Here is a 13,188-nt window from a genome sequence, read left to right as displayed (position 1 = left end):
AGGCATCAAGGGATCACAAATTTAATATTGGAGGGAATCGTGGAGGGTAAAAATAGTAGAGGAGACCAAGAGATGAATACACTAAACATATTCAGAAGGATGTAGGCTGCAGTAGTTGCTCAGAGATGAGGGCGCTTGCACAGGATAGAGTAGTTTGGAGAGCTGCATCAAACCAGTCTCTGGACTGAAGACCACAGCACCAACAATGCCTGTCAACTTTTCATATACTGCAACTAGATATGGTCATCTACAAGAGCGTTCCTTTGTCTGCTCTCCTAGTCTACGCTTTATAAAATCTGCCTTTGAGCCGCTAAGGGAAGAAGTATTTTTCTTTTTCATTTTTTACTTATATTAATTGCGTCAACAAATTCTGGATCATAACCGTTTTGATACGCTGTACGATGGTGTGTAGGCACGCGATCAGGTCTCATTGGTGCTTCATCTTTTTGTCAGGCAGTGTATAAAACCAGGAGATTAGAACTGTACTTCTCTGACAGGTATTATGGCCAACACAGTGCACTAGTGTTGTTCCTGTTTACTGTTGTTACAAAACCTGGTAGGGTAAATGCCGAGCGTGAACAGAGTCGATGTTGAGTGACTACTGTAAAGGACACAGAGATGCCGTGTACTCATGTGAGACAGAGCTAGCAGAATTATTAGAATTCGAAAGGGCTTCCAATGTGGATCTCCATTTGTCCTGCTGGTCGAATAGTGCAATATACAGACTTGTGGTGCATTCGTATATGAGAGTTGCCCGATGTTGGACTGCATGGGAACCTAAGGGGAGGTATACTCATATTCGTCATGGTTCCGGTTGGCCACATCTGATCGCTACAAGAACCGATCGTCGTACGGTACCGCAAGCGTATCGCGGTCTCTTCACACCTACTTTTGCCATCTGAGAGCAAGGAATGGACTCCTGGCAACACTCTGTGTCGTTCCGCGCCATTGGACGGAGACTAGCAGCGGCTGCCCCATGTGTAGGCTGCCGTGAATGCCACAATACAGAAGGCTGCGTTTGGGTGATGATGTGATTGGGAAGTATGAACTGCTAATGAATGACATCGCATAGCGTTCAGCAATGAATAGCGATTTGGCACTATCCCAGGTGACTGTGGTCGGCGAGTATGGCGGCAATATGGGGAGAGGACACATTCTTGCAATATTTAGTGAGGCTGTTGTCGCGGTGTGGAGAGCCATAGGATACGATTTTAGACCACAGCTGCTAGTGACCGAGGGAACTCTGACGTCTCAGCGGTACGTCACGGACACCGTGCGTCCTCATGTGTTACCTTTCATGTGACAGTATGGTAGTACCATTTGTCTACAAGACAATTAACTGTCTGCGTGACGTGGCGGTACTTTCGTAACCAGCAAGACCGCAAGATCTGTCCCTTATACACTACTGGCCATTAAAATTACTACACCAAGGAGATGACGTGCTATAGACGCGAAATTTAACCGACAAGAAGAAGATGATGTGTTATGCAAATGATTAGCTTTTCAGAGCATTCACACAAGGTTGGCGACGGTGGCGACACCTACAACGTGCTGATATGAGGAAAGTTTCCAACCGATTTCTCATACACAAACAGCATTTGACCGGCGTTGCCTGGTGAAACGTTGTTGTGATGCCTCGTGTAAGGAGGAGAAATGCGTACCATCACGTTTCCGACTTTGATAAAGGTCGGATTGTAGCCTATCGCGATTCCGGTTTATCGTATCGTGACATTGCTGCTCGCGTTGGTATAGATCCAATGACTGTTAGCAGAATATAGAATCTGGGGTTTTTTATAATTATGTAACAAAAATGTTCACAGTGCAGAATAAATAAAAACGAAAACCCACTGACGATGCCACAGTGGTACCGAAACATGTTTGGGTACTGAGAAAACGGTGTTTACCGTAACTGGCGGACCTCAAATCCCAAACATTGTAGAAATAAACAGGTCTATGTACCTACAAAAATATAGGAGACCTTACTTTTGGGATTACTCTCGTATATACTTTAACGTCATTAGTAACTACTTCAGTATCCCGGTGTTTATTTGAGCTGAGGTAGCGAGTATTTTCTCTCAGCAGTCTATATTAATTTTATTCGCTTCACCAAACAGGATGTCACTCTGTCTAGAGCCTGTGCTAGGATAATGAGACTCGTTTCTGAATTTCCGTAGGTTGTTTCTACTTTCTAAAAATAATTCGTTGTACTGCCTTAATTTTTCTTCTTTAATTGAAATTCCTACTTTATGGGCACGGTGCAAACATAGGATGGGATGCAAACCTTCTTGCTTCCTTACGTTTCTCCTTTCCTTTATAATTTAAACTGGTCTACGTTCTGCTCAATATTACCTTTCAATTTTTCCTTATGAACGCTAAGCAGAATTTTTGAATAATGGGATATTAAGGCCATGGTTGTGTAATTATAAGACTGATTCGAATTTCCATTCTCAAATGTGAGAATTCCTCTACTTTTGGTAAATTCTGCTTGTGGTATAGAGCTTTCTAACACTGTTCTATCGATTTATTTTCAGCGTTATTTAAGAACTGAGAAGGGATATTATTCCAATTGCTTGGTTGTTGTTCGCGCTGTTTAATACAACTCTGAGTTGCAGTCAGGTAACTGGTTCTCGTAGGAATGCATTATCCTCTACTTCTACTCTGTTTGCGTAATTTGAAATACTTCACGTAATCGTATGATAAATTTTTCCACTCGATGTACAGCTTTATCGGATTCGAAGAAAATGTTACCTCTTACTAAATCTGAAGTAGATATATTTGTGAATTTCGGTTGAAATTAATATCAGTCATAGTTAGGCATAATCTGGAATGTTCGGATTGAAATTCCTAAGTTAATATAAGGCTATGTTTGAATTATAGCGTTTTTATTCGATCTAGATCCATTTCTCTAAATGTATTCGGTTCTCTTTAGGAGATTCAGCATTTCTTGAGAAATCCATGATATCATAATTATCAGCTCTTTGACTAAACGGTGCTCTTGTGATTCAGCCAGTCACCTACTGTGACGCTTATATTTCAAAGCCGGTCTGTGAAAACGAAATTGTTTGAGGAACTCGCAGCAGTTTATTTTTTGTGTTGGAGATTGTGGTTTCTCGGTAAAACAATATTCCAAGAAACTGGAAGACAACCTGTTCTTGGTAAATGTCAAACTGTTAGTGCAAATTGTTAGTGCTAAAGGCGTATAAGAACGGACAGCAGTTCAAACATCTGCTTCCTAGAAGGTCTGTCATTTGGGTTATTTTGTGCATTATATCGTAATTCCATACTCTGATGAATTTGGTGCTCAAGTTACTTCGAGGAATCAATCTCTCCTGGAAATGATAACAATGGGCGCAGGCAGTGGGCTCCCTGCCTGTTAACGAATACCGCAGAAAACTGCGTCAATCGACGGTTTTCCTAGAGTGACGAAAGCCCTCTCTTATCTCCCTCCAGCTTGTAACCGTAGTATTTGCTGCTGAGAAGGCCATGTCTACGGATCCCTATTAATTGGCTCAACGTGCTATATAACGTAACACAGTGTACAAGTTTCCAGTATTTCCTATTAAGCGAAAAGTTGAAAAACAAATCCTACGTTACGGGCAGAGAGCTTTGAACATAATTTCTCTTTGAAGACAAATGGTTTGCTCTCTGCCTCCTTTTATTGTAAAATCAATGTCCCCGTGTATTTATTTTCGAAGTTTTTTGAGGAAAATTTCAAACAATAGCGCTTACATTGATCCTGTTTTCACTGATATCTGTATGGAACCATGGGTTCGCTTTTATTCCATTTGCATATTCACAACATAGTTTTTTAAGAAATGAGGCCATGAATTTTCACTGAATGTCGACTCGCTCCATTTTTGTACTCTAACCAAGGCATTTTCTGTCAAGTCCTCCTATAGTTCACTGAGCTTATAAAACCCATAATCACGAAAATTTTAGAACAATTATTTCAGCATTAATTACTATATCAAACTGGTATCCGTTCGTTCTCGTCGTTTCTAATATAGAATTGCTATTAGTTAAAAACAAGCTGTTCTCTAGACTCTTATGCAACTTCGTGGTTTAGGTATTTCCTGTCTCTGACCTTTAATACATCAGTGCTAGTTACAGTGTTACAAAACAGAAATTGTGGAAGCTAAATAATCTTTACAATACACTAAAGAAAGATACTTATAAAACAGAAGCGAATGTTTTTCGTAATCTGAAACGTTTACGCTTACATATGTAATAAAAGTTGCGAGTAAGTAAACTTCACGTAAAGAGAAGCGAAAGTAACATATCCTAACCTGTTGCAGTGGGAACACTGTGAGTAGTAAGTGACCAAAGATGGTAAACTAGCATTTCGCTTATTGGCTAAGGTCTATTAATCGGATATAAAAACAGATAACGGAAATCCAGTTCTAAGCAAAGAAGGGAAAGCAGAAAGGTGGAAGGACTATATGGAGGGTCTATACAAGGGCGATGTTCTTAAGGACAATATTATAGAAATGGAAGAGAATGTAGATGAAGATGAAATGGGAGATATGATACTGCGTGAAGAGTTTGACAGAGCACTGAAAGACTTAAGTCGAAACAAGGCCCCGGAAGTAGACAACATTCCATTAGAACGACTGACAGCCTTGGGAGAGCCAGTCCTGACAAAACTCTACCATCTGATGAGCAAGACGTGTGAGACAGGCGAAATACCCTCAGACTTCAAGAAGCCGGCCGCGGTGGTCTAGCGGTTCTAGGCTCTCAGTCCGGAACCGCGGGACTGCTACGGTCGCAGGTTCGAATCCTGCCTCGGGCATGGATGTGTGTGATGTCCTTAGGTTAGTTAGGTTTAAGTACTTCTAAGTTCTAGGGGACTGACGACCACAGATGTTAAGTCCCATAGTGCTCAGCGCCATTTGAACCATTTTCAGACTTCAAGAAGAATATAATAATTCCAGTCCTAAAGAAAGCAGGTGTTGACAGACGTGAAAATTACCGAACTATCATTTTAATCAGCCACGGCTGCAAAATGCTAACACGAATTCTTTACAGACGAATGGAAAAACTGGCAGAAGCGAACCTCGGGGAAGATCAGTTTGGATTCCGTAGAAATGTTGGAACACGTGAGGCAATACTGACTCTACGACTTATCTTAGAAAATAGATTATGGAAAGGCAAACCTACGTTTCTAGCATTTGTAGACTTAGAGAAAGTTTTGACAATGTTGACTGGAATACTCTCTTTCAAATGCTGAAGGTGCCAGGGGTAAAATACAGGGAGCGAAAGGCTATTTACAATTTGTACAGAAACCAGATGGCAGATATAAGAGTCGAGGGACATGAAAGGGAAGCAGTGGTTGGGAAGGGAGTGAGACAGGGTTGTAGCCTGTCCCCGATGTTATTCAATCTGTATATTGAGCAAGCAGTAAAGGAAACAAAAGAAAAATTTGGAGTAGGAATTAAAATCCACGGAGAAGTAAAAACTTTGAGGTTCGCCGATGACATCGTAATACTGTCAGAGACAACAAAGGTCCTGGAAGAGCAGTTGAACGGAATGGACAGTGTCTTGAAGGGAGGATATAAGATGCACATCCACAAAAGCAAAACGAGAATGGAATGTAGTCGAATGAAATCGGGTGATGCTGCGGGTTGTTAACATCGAATATAGATTTAAGTGTCAGCAAGTCGTTTCTGAAAGTATTTGTATTGAGTGGAGCCATGTATGGAAGTGAAACATGCTCGATAAATAGTTTGGACAAGAAGAGAATAGAAGCTTTCGAAATGTGGTGCTACAGAAGAATGCTGAAGATTAGATGGGTAGATCACATAACTAATGAGGAGGTATTGAATAGAATTGGGGAGAAGAGATGTTGGTGGCACAGCTTGACTAGAAGAAGGGATCGGTTAGTAGGACAAGTTCTGAGGCATTATGGGATCACAAATTTAGTACTGGAGGGCAGCGTGGAGGGTAAAAATCGTAGAAGGAGACCAAGACATGAATAGACTAAGCAGATTCAGAAGGATGTAGGGTGCAGTAGGTACTGGGAGATGAAGCAGCTTGCACAGGATAGAGTAGCAGGGAGAGCTGCATCAAAACCAGTCTCAGGACGGAAGACCACAACAACAACAACTTCAGCCACTCATTTTTAAATATTTGTTTGTTTCCATAAACTACACGGCTCTTCAAAAGTTTGGGACGAGATAGATAAAGCAGCATAATACAGTAACAAGTCGGTGGAAAGAAACGAGCATGTTTCCAGAGGTCTCCCAGTAGTGCGCGGAAAGCAGGACGTCACACGGCGTGCGGTCAGCGAGACCTCAGCGCCAAATGGGGCTGGCCCTGCAACACACGGCAGTTGAAGAATCGCGAAAAGACAATGTGTGTCAGCCAGCAGTGCGGTGTGGTAGTGTTCTCCATAACAACAGAGGCCGGAGGCAACATCTGGATGACTTCACACGGCAAAAAAAAAATCATCGAGAAATAGAGGGAGGACGAAGTGTGACGGGTGTTGTCGAGGAGATTGGTACTGTTCACAACGTTGTGTCATTGCATGGGAGCGTTACGAAGTAGAGATGGGTCTTTCGCGAACTAACGGATCCAAAGGAACGGTTCATCAAGATGAACGAACGGGCGATGAACGAATTCTAAGGAACGGTCTTTCATAGTTGACTTCGGTCGCGGCTTTCTAAAAAATGGTTCAAATGGCTCTGAGCACTATGGGACTTTACTTCTAAGGTCATCAGTCCCCTGGAACTTAGAACTACTTAAACCTAATTAACCTAAGGACATCACACACATCCATGCCCGAGGCAGAATTCGAAACTGCGACCGTAGCGGTCGCGCGGTTCCAGACTGTAGCGCCTAGAACCGCTTGGCCACAACGGCCGGCCGGCTTTCTAGTTCCAGGGAACGGGAAACGGTCGGTCCCATTCTCGCCACGGCACCTCGGTCGGTCTCGTTCCAACCTCGGTCCCGTTCCCGTCTGTCTCGGTCTCGGTCTCGCTCGGCTGGACTCGTCCTTCTCCGTGCGGCCACTCGTCGGAGTTCCCATTGCCGACTGCTCATAGTTGAGTATAGAGTTCTTCGTTTCGTTCACTGCGCACGCTTATTCTAGATCTGTTTCAAACCTTTTTTGAACTCTGAACTTGTGGTTCTTTTCGTATTCTATTCAGCGTCCATGACCGGTAATTGAAATGTATTTTATAATTACGTAAATTACATAAAATTACGTGGTATGTAAAACATACATCTTTTCAGGTAACAAAAAGGCGTATCAGCTTACTTCACTATTTCGATAAACAGCAGAAGAAATACTTGTAACAAGGCAAGATTTTTTTGTTATTACACTGTAAGTAGGCTGTTTAGGTTTTTACATTGGTAACGCCACATAGCGCTCTGATGAAAATCACTGGCTGTGCTGTGTGCAGTCAGTGGCTCGTTGGCATTGTTGTAATACTCGCCATTGTAGTGTTGCGCAGCGGTAGCTGGATGTGAGCAGCGCGTAGCGTTGCGCAGTTGGAGGTGAGCCGCCAGCAGTGGTGGATGTGCGGAAAGAAATGGTGGAGTTTTGAAATTTGTAAGACTGGATGTCATTAACTGCTATGTATATTATGATTTTTCAAGACTATTAAGGTAAATACATTGTTTGTTCTCTATCAAAATCTTTCATTTGCTAACTATGCCTATCAGTAGTTAGCGCCTTCCGTAGTTTGAATCTTTTATTTATCTGGCAGTAGTGGCGCTCGCTGTATTGCAGTAGTTCGAGTAACCAAGATTTTTGTGAGGTAAGCGATTTGTGAAACGTATAGGTTAATGTTAGTCAGGGCCATTTTTTTGTAGGGATTTTTGAAAGTAGATTGCGTTGCGCTAAAAATATTGTGTGTCAGTTTAAGCACAGTCATGTATAATTGTTCTAAGTAAGGGGACGTTTTGTTTCATAACACATGCAAAGGAAGTCGGCACGGCACACACGAGTGGCCATTTTCCGTCTTTTTCTGATCCAAGGTAAAAGAGCATGTTCAGTGTTAAGTAAGGCAGACCGACTTACAACTTAGTGAAGTTCGAGTTCCACAATCGAGTTTCTGGTGTAACATTTTGTAAAGAGAATATGATAACTTCTACAATATTATTTCAGTGGTACAGGGTGGCGCACGAAAAATCGGCCCCGAGTACTAGACTGCTCATTGTGGCCTACCAATCGTCAGCTATTGTTTCGAAGTTGTTGTTTGCATCAGCTTATTTGTTACTTCTTCACTGCCTAATTATTACATGTTTATCTATTCTGCTCGTAGCGGTCAACAAATCTTGCGTAATTGGCGAGCAGTCTGTACTCGGGGCCGGATTTTCGTGCGCCACCTCATATTATTTCACTGCGATCTGCCACATAACACTACAGTTCGCTAAACGAGAGGTTTTGAAGAATCACAAAAATTGCAAGTGTGTGAGAATTGTGTTATAAATAAAAACCCTGTACTCTAGAGCGGAGGCAAGTGTCCCTCTTGGCGCATTCCATCTTCAGTGACCTATGCTACTAATTTTCAATTTTTCGTAAGAGCCGTATACCAATCACAAATGAACGGTGAACGAGTAAAAATGAACGGTTCCCAAGAAAGAGCGCTCACCAGTGAACTAGTTTCCAAGGATGAACGAGTTTGCCCATCTCTATTACGAACCACAAGTAGTACTGCACAACAAAGAGGAAGTGGTTCATTAAGGTCAAATACAGTAGCAGATGACCGCTACATTATGCATTAGGCAAGAAAGGTCCCACATCAAACATCGGGTGCAACTGCAAACATGTTTAAGCTGATTGTAAGGCTCGCAGTTCATGATCCACAGTGGCACGGTGACTGCACGGGATTTTCTCTCAGTCCGACGATCAGTACGTTGTGTTCCGTTGACTCCCACACATTAGCCGCACGTTTGTATTGGTGCCAAGAGGGTAGGGGCTGGGCCAACAAGGAGTGGGATTGTGTGTTCTTCACGGGTGAGAGCAGTTTCAGTCTGAGCAGTGTTTCTGTACGCACCCTCACTTGGCGAGAGGTGGAACACGTAATACACCCAGAAACACTGTCGAACAAGACCGCCCTGGTGGTCCAGGTGTTATAATGCGGTGAGGCATAACGTTACATGGGCGTTACGGGGCAAAGTCAGGACATGCAGGGACCAAGCAGCAATCGGTATTGTAATTGTCAACTGTCGAAGCTGCGTTGGTAAAGTACCAGAACTTCAAGCGCTGATAGAAAGCACCGAAGCTGAAATCGTTATAGGTATAGAAAGCTGGCTTAAGCCAGAGATAAATTCTGCCGAAATTTTTACAAAGGTACAGACGGTGTTTAAAAAGGATAGATTGCATGCAACCGGTGGTGGAGTGTTCGTCGCTGTTAGTAGTAGTTTATCCTGTAGTGAAGTAAAAGTGGATAGTTCCTGTGAATTATTATGGGTGGAGGTTACACTCAACAACCGAACTAGGTTAATAATTGGCTCCTTTTACCGACCTCCCGACTCAGCAGCATTAGTGGCAGAACAACTGAGAGAAAATTTGGAATACATTTCACATAAATTTTCTCAGCATGTTATAGTCTTAGGTGGAGATTTCAATTTACCAGATATAGACCGGGACACTCAGATGTTTAGGACGGGTGGTAGGGACAGAGCATCGCGTGACATTATACTGAGTGAACTATCCGAAAACTACCTCGAGCAATTAAACAGAGAACCGACTCGTGGAGATAACATCTTGGACCTACTGATAACAAACAGACCCGAACTTTTCGACTCTGTATGTACAGAACAGGGAATCAGTGATCATAAGGCCGTTGCAGCATCCCTGAATATGGAAGTTAATAGGAATATAAAAAAAGGGAGGAAGGTTTATCTGTTTAGCAAGAGTAATAGAAGGCAGATTTCAGACTACCTAACAGATCAAAACGAAAATTTCTGTTCCGACACTGACAATGTTGAGTGTTTATGGAAAAAGTTCAAGGCAATCGTAAAATGCGTTTTAGACAGGTACGTGCCGAGTAAAACTGTGAGGAACGGGAAAAACCCACCGTGGTACAACAACAAAGTTAGGAAACTACTGCGAAAGCAAAGAGAGCTTCACTCCAAGTTTAAACGCAGCCAAAACCTCTCAGACAAACAGAAGCTAAACGATGTCAAAGTTAGCGTAAGGAGGGCTATGCGTGAAGCGTTCAGTGAATTCTAAAGTAAAATTCTATGTACCGACTTGACAGAAAATCCTAGGAAGTTCTGGTCTTACGTTAAATCAGTAAGTGGCTCGAAACAGCATATCCAGACACTCCGGGATGATGATGGCATTGAAACAGAGGATGACACGCGTAAAGCTGAAATACTAAACACCTATTTCCAAAGCTGTTTCACAGAGGAAGACCGCACTGCAGTTCCTTCTCTAAATCCTCGCACAAACGAAAAAATGGCTGACATCGAAATAAGTGTCCAAGGAATAGAAAAGCAACTGGAATCACTCAATAGAGGAAAGTCCACTGGACCTGACGGGATACCAATTCGATTCTACACAGAGTACGCGAAAGAACTTGCCCCCCTTCTAACAGCCGTGTACCGCAAGTCTCTAGAGGAACGGAGGGTTCCAAATGATTGGAAAAGAGCACAGGTAGTCCCAGTCTTCAAGAAGGGTCGTCGAGCAGATGCGCAAAACTATAGACCTATATCTCTGACGTCGATCTGTTGTAGAATTTTAGAACATGTTTTTTGCTCGAGTATCATGTCGTTTTTGGAAACCCAGAATCTACTATGTAGGAATCAACATGGATTCCGGAAACAGCGATCGTGTGAAACTCAACTCGCTTTATTTGTTCATGAGACCCAGAAAATATTAGATACAGGCTCCCAGGTAGATGCTATTTTTCTTGACTTCCGGAAGGCGTTCGATACAGTTCCGCACTGTCGCCTGACAAACAAAGTAAGAGCCTACGGAATATCAGACCAGCTGTGTAGCTGGATTGAAGAGTTTTTAGCAAACAGAACACAGCATGTTGTTATCAATGGAGAGACGTCTACAGACGTTAAAGTAACCTCTGGCGTGCCACAGGGGAGTGTTATGGGACCATTGCTTTTCACAATATATATAAATGACCTAGTAGATAGTGTCGGAAGTTCCATGCGGCTTTTCGCGGATGATGCTGTAGTATATAGAGAAGTTGCAGCATTAGAAAATTGTAGCGAAATGCAGGAAGATCTGCAGCGGATAGGCACTTGGTGCAGGGAGTGGCAACTGTCCCTTAACATAGACAAATGTAATGTATTGCGAATACATAGAAAGAAGGATCCTTTATTGTATGATTATATGATAGCGGAACAAACACTGGTAGCAGTCACTTCTGTAAAATATCTGGGAGTATGCGTGCCGAACGATTTGAAGTGGAATGATCATACAAAATTAATTGTTGGTAAGGCGGGTACCAGGTTGAGATTCATTGGGAGAGTGCTTAGAAAATGTAGTCCATCAACAAAGGAGGTGGCTTACAAAACACTTGTTTGACCTATACTTGAGTATTGCTCATCAGTGTGGGATCCGTACCAGATCGGTTTGACGGAGGAGATAGAGAAGATCCAGAGAAGAGCGGCGCGTTTCGTCACAGGGTTATTTGGTAACCGTGATAGCGTTACGGAGATGTTTAATAAACTCAAGTGGCAGACTCTGCAAGAGAGGCGCTCTGCATCGCGGTGTAGATTGCTCGCCAGGTTTCGAGAGGGTGCGTTTCTGGATGAGGTATCGAATATATTGCTTCCCCCTACTTATACCTCCCGAGGAGATCACGAATGTAAGATTACAGAGATTAGAGCGCGCACGGAGGCTTTCAGACAGTCGTTCTTCCCGCGAACCATATGCGACTGGAACAGGAAAGGGAGGTAATGAAAGTGGCACGTAAAGTGCCCTCCGCCACACACCGTTGAGTGGCTTGCGGAGTATAAATGTAGAAATGTAGATGTAGACTCAAAATCTTTGAACACGGTACATTCACCGGTCAACGTTATTGTGACACTGTTCTCCTTCCCATTGTGCCTCTTATCAGGGGTGCATTAGACTCCGACTTCATTATAACGGATGAAAATGCGTGATTGCACCTCGCAGCGCAGATGGCGGAGCTCTTGGAACGAGAGGATATCCGAAGAAAAAACTGATCTACCGTTCCTCCGACTTAAATGTGGGACGCGTTGCGGAGACGTACAGCAGCATTGGGGATACAGTTCAGCATATCCTGATACGCCGATGACCATTCTGTAGCTGTCAGCTGCGCTGCTGTAGGAATAGAACGACCCATCTCAAAAATTCTTTACCAAACCTTGTGGTCAGCACGAGAGCACGTAGCAGGGCATGCACTGCCATTCCTGGTGATCATACGCCCTATTAAGAACAATGTCCCGCCTTCTTTAATATCCAGAGGACCATTCTAAATCGCGGTTACTTCAGTGTACGTATTTATTGTCTTCGAAGGAAAGTGCGGTTTATGTTCGTTTCATTGTGAATTTCTTTCAGTTACCTTCTGTACTACACCGTAGCAGCTGTTTCTATGTATGGTCCAAATTTTATTGAGCTGTGTTAGTAGGCAGTGACATATCACGCGGAGGTTACATTGGTCCTTACGTTTTGCACGCCACGGTAGTTTCCGAATCTTTTCAGACTCAAATGGTTCAAATGGCTCTGAGTACTATGGGACTTAACCTCTGAGGTCATCAGTCCCCTAGAACTTAGAACTATTTAAACCTAACTAACCTAAGCACATCACACACATCCATGCCCGAGGCAGAATTCGAACCTGCGTCCGTAGCGGTCGCACGGTTCCAGACTGAAGCGCCTAGAACCGCTCGGCCACTCCGGCCGGCTTTTCAGACTCATCTTTGATGGAACATCCCTAAATTGCATATTTATCTGTATGCTAACATATTGGATACTGATTTCGGGCAGTATGGGTGGTATTATAGTTAATATCCACCTGAAAACTTCCATTTTAATTGCCTGTTGACCACAAAATTAGACACGTTACAGTGCAAACTCTGTCATCATAAATCCGCGAATACCCAGCATCCAGCATGCGTAGTTATACGTACAGCACATTTTGTTTGCTGGTTTACGTTATACAACTGGAAATGATAACTCTCGTAATTTCGACACTTATTAGAGCCTGGACTTTACTTCGTGCAGATTCTGATTTTCCGGTATCAGTTGCACTC

The sequence above is a fragment of the Schistocerca serialis genome, chromosome 1 (assembly GCF_023864345.2).
Source record: "Schistocerca serialis cubense isolate TAMUIC-IGC-003099 chromosome 1, iqSchSeri2.2, whole genome shotgun sequence".
In the NCBI taxonomy this organism is placed as follows: Eukaryota; Metazoa; Arthropoda; class Insecta; order Orthoptera; family Acrididae; genus Schistocerca; species Schistocerca serialis.
The sequence above is the reverse complement of the archived record's forward strand: the minus strand, read 5'-3'. Positions refer to the sequence as shown.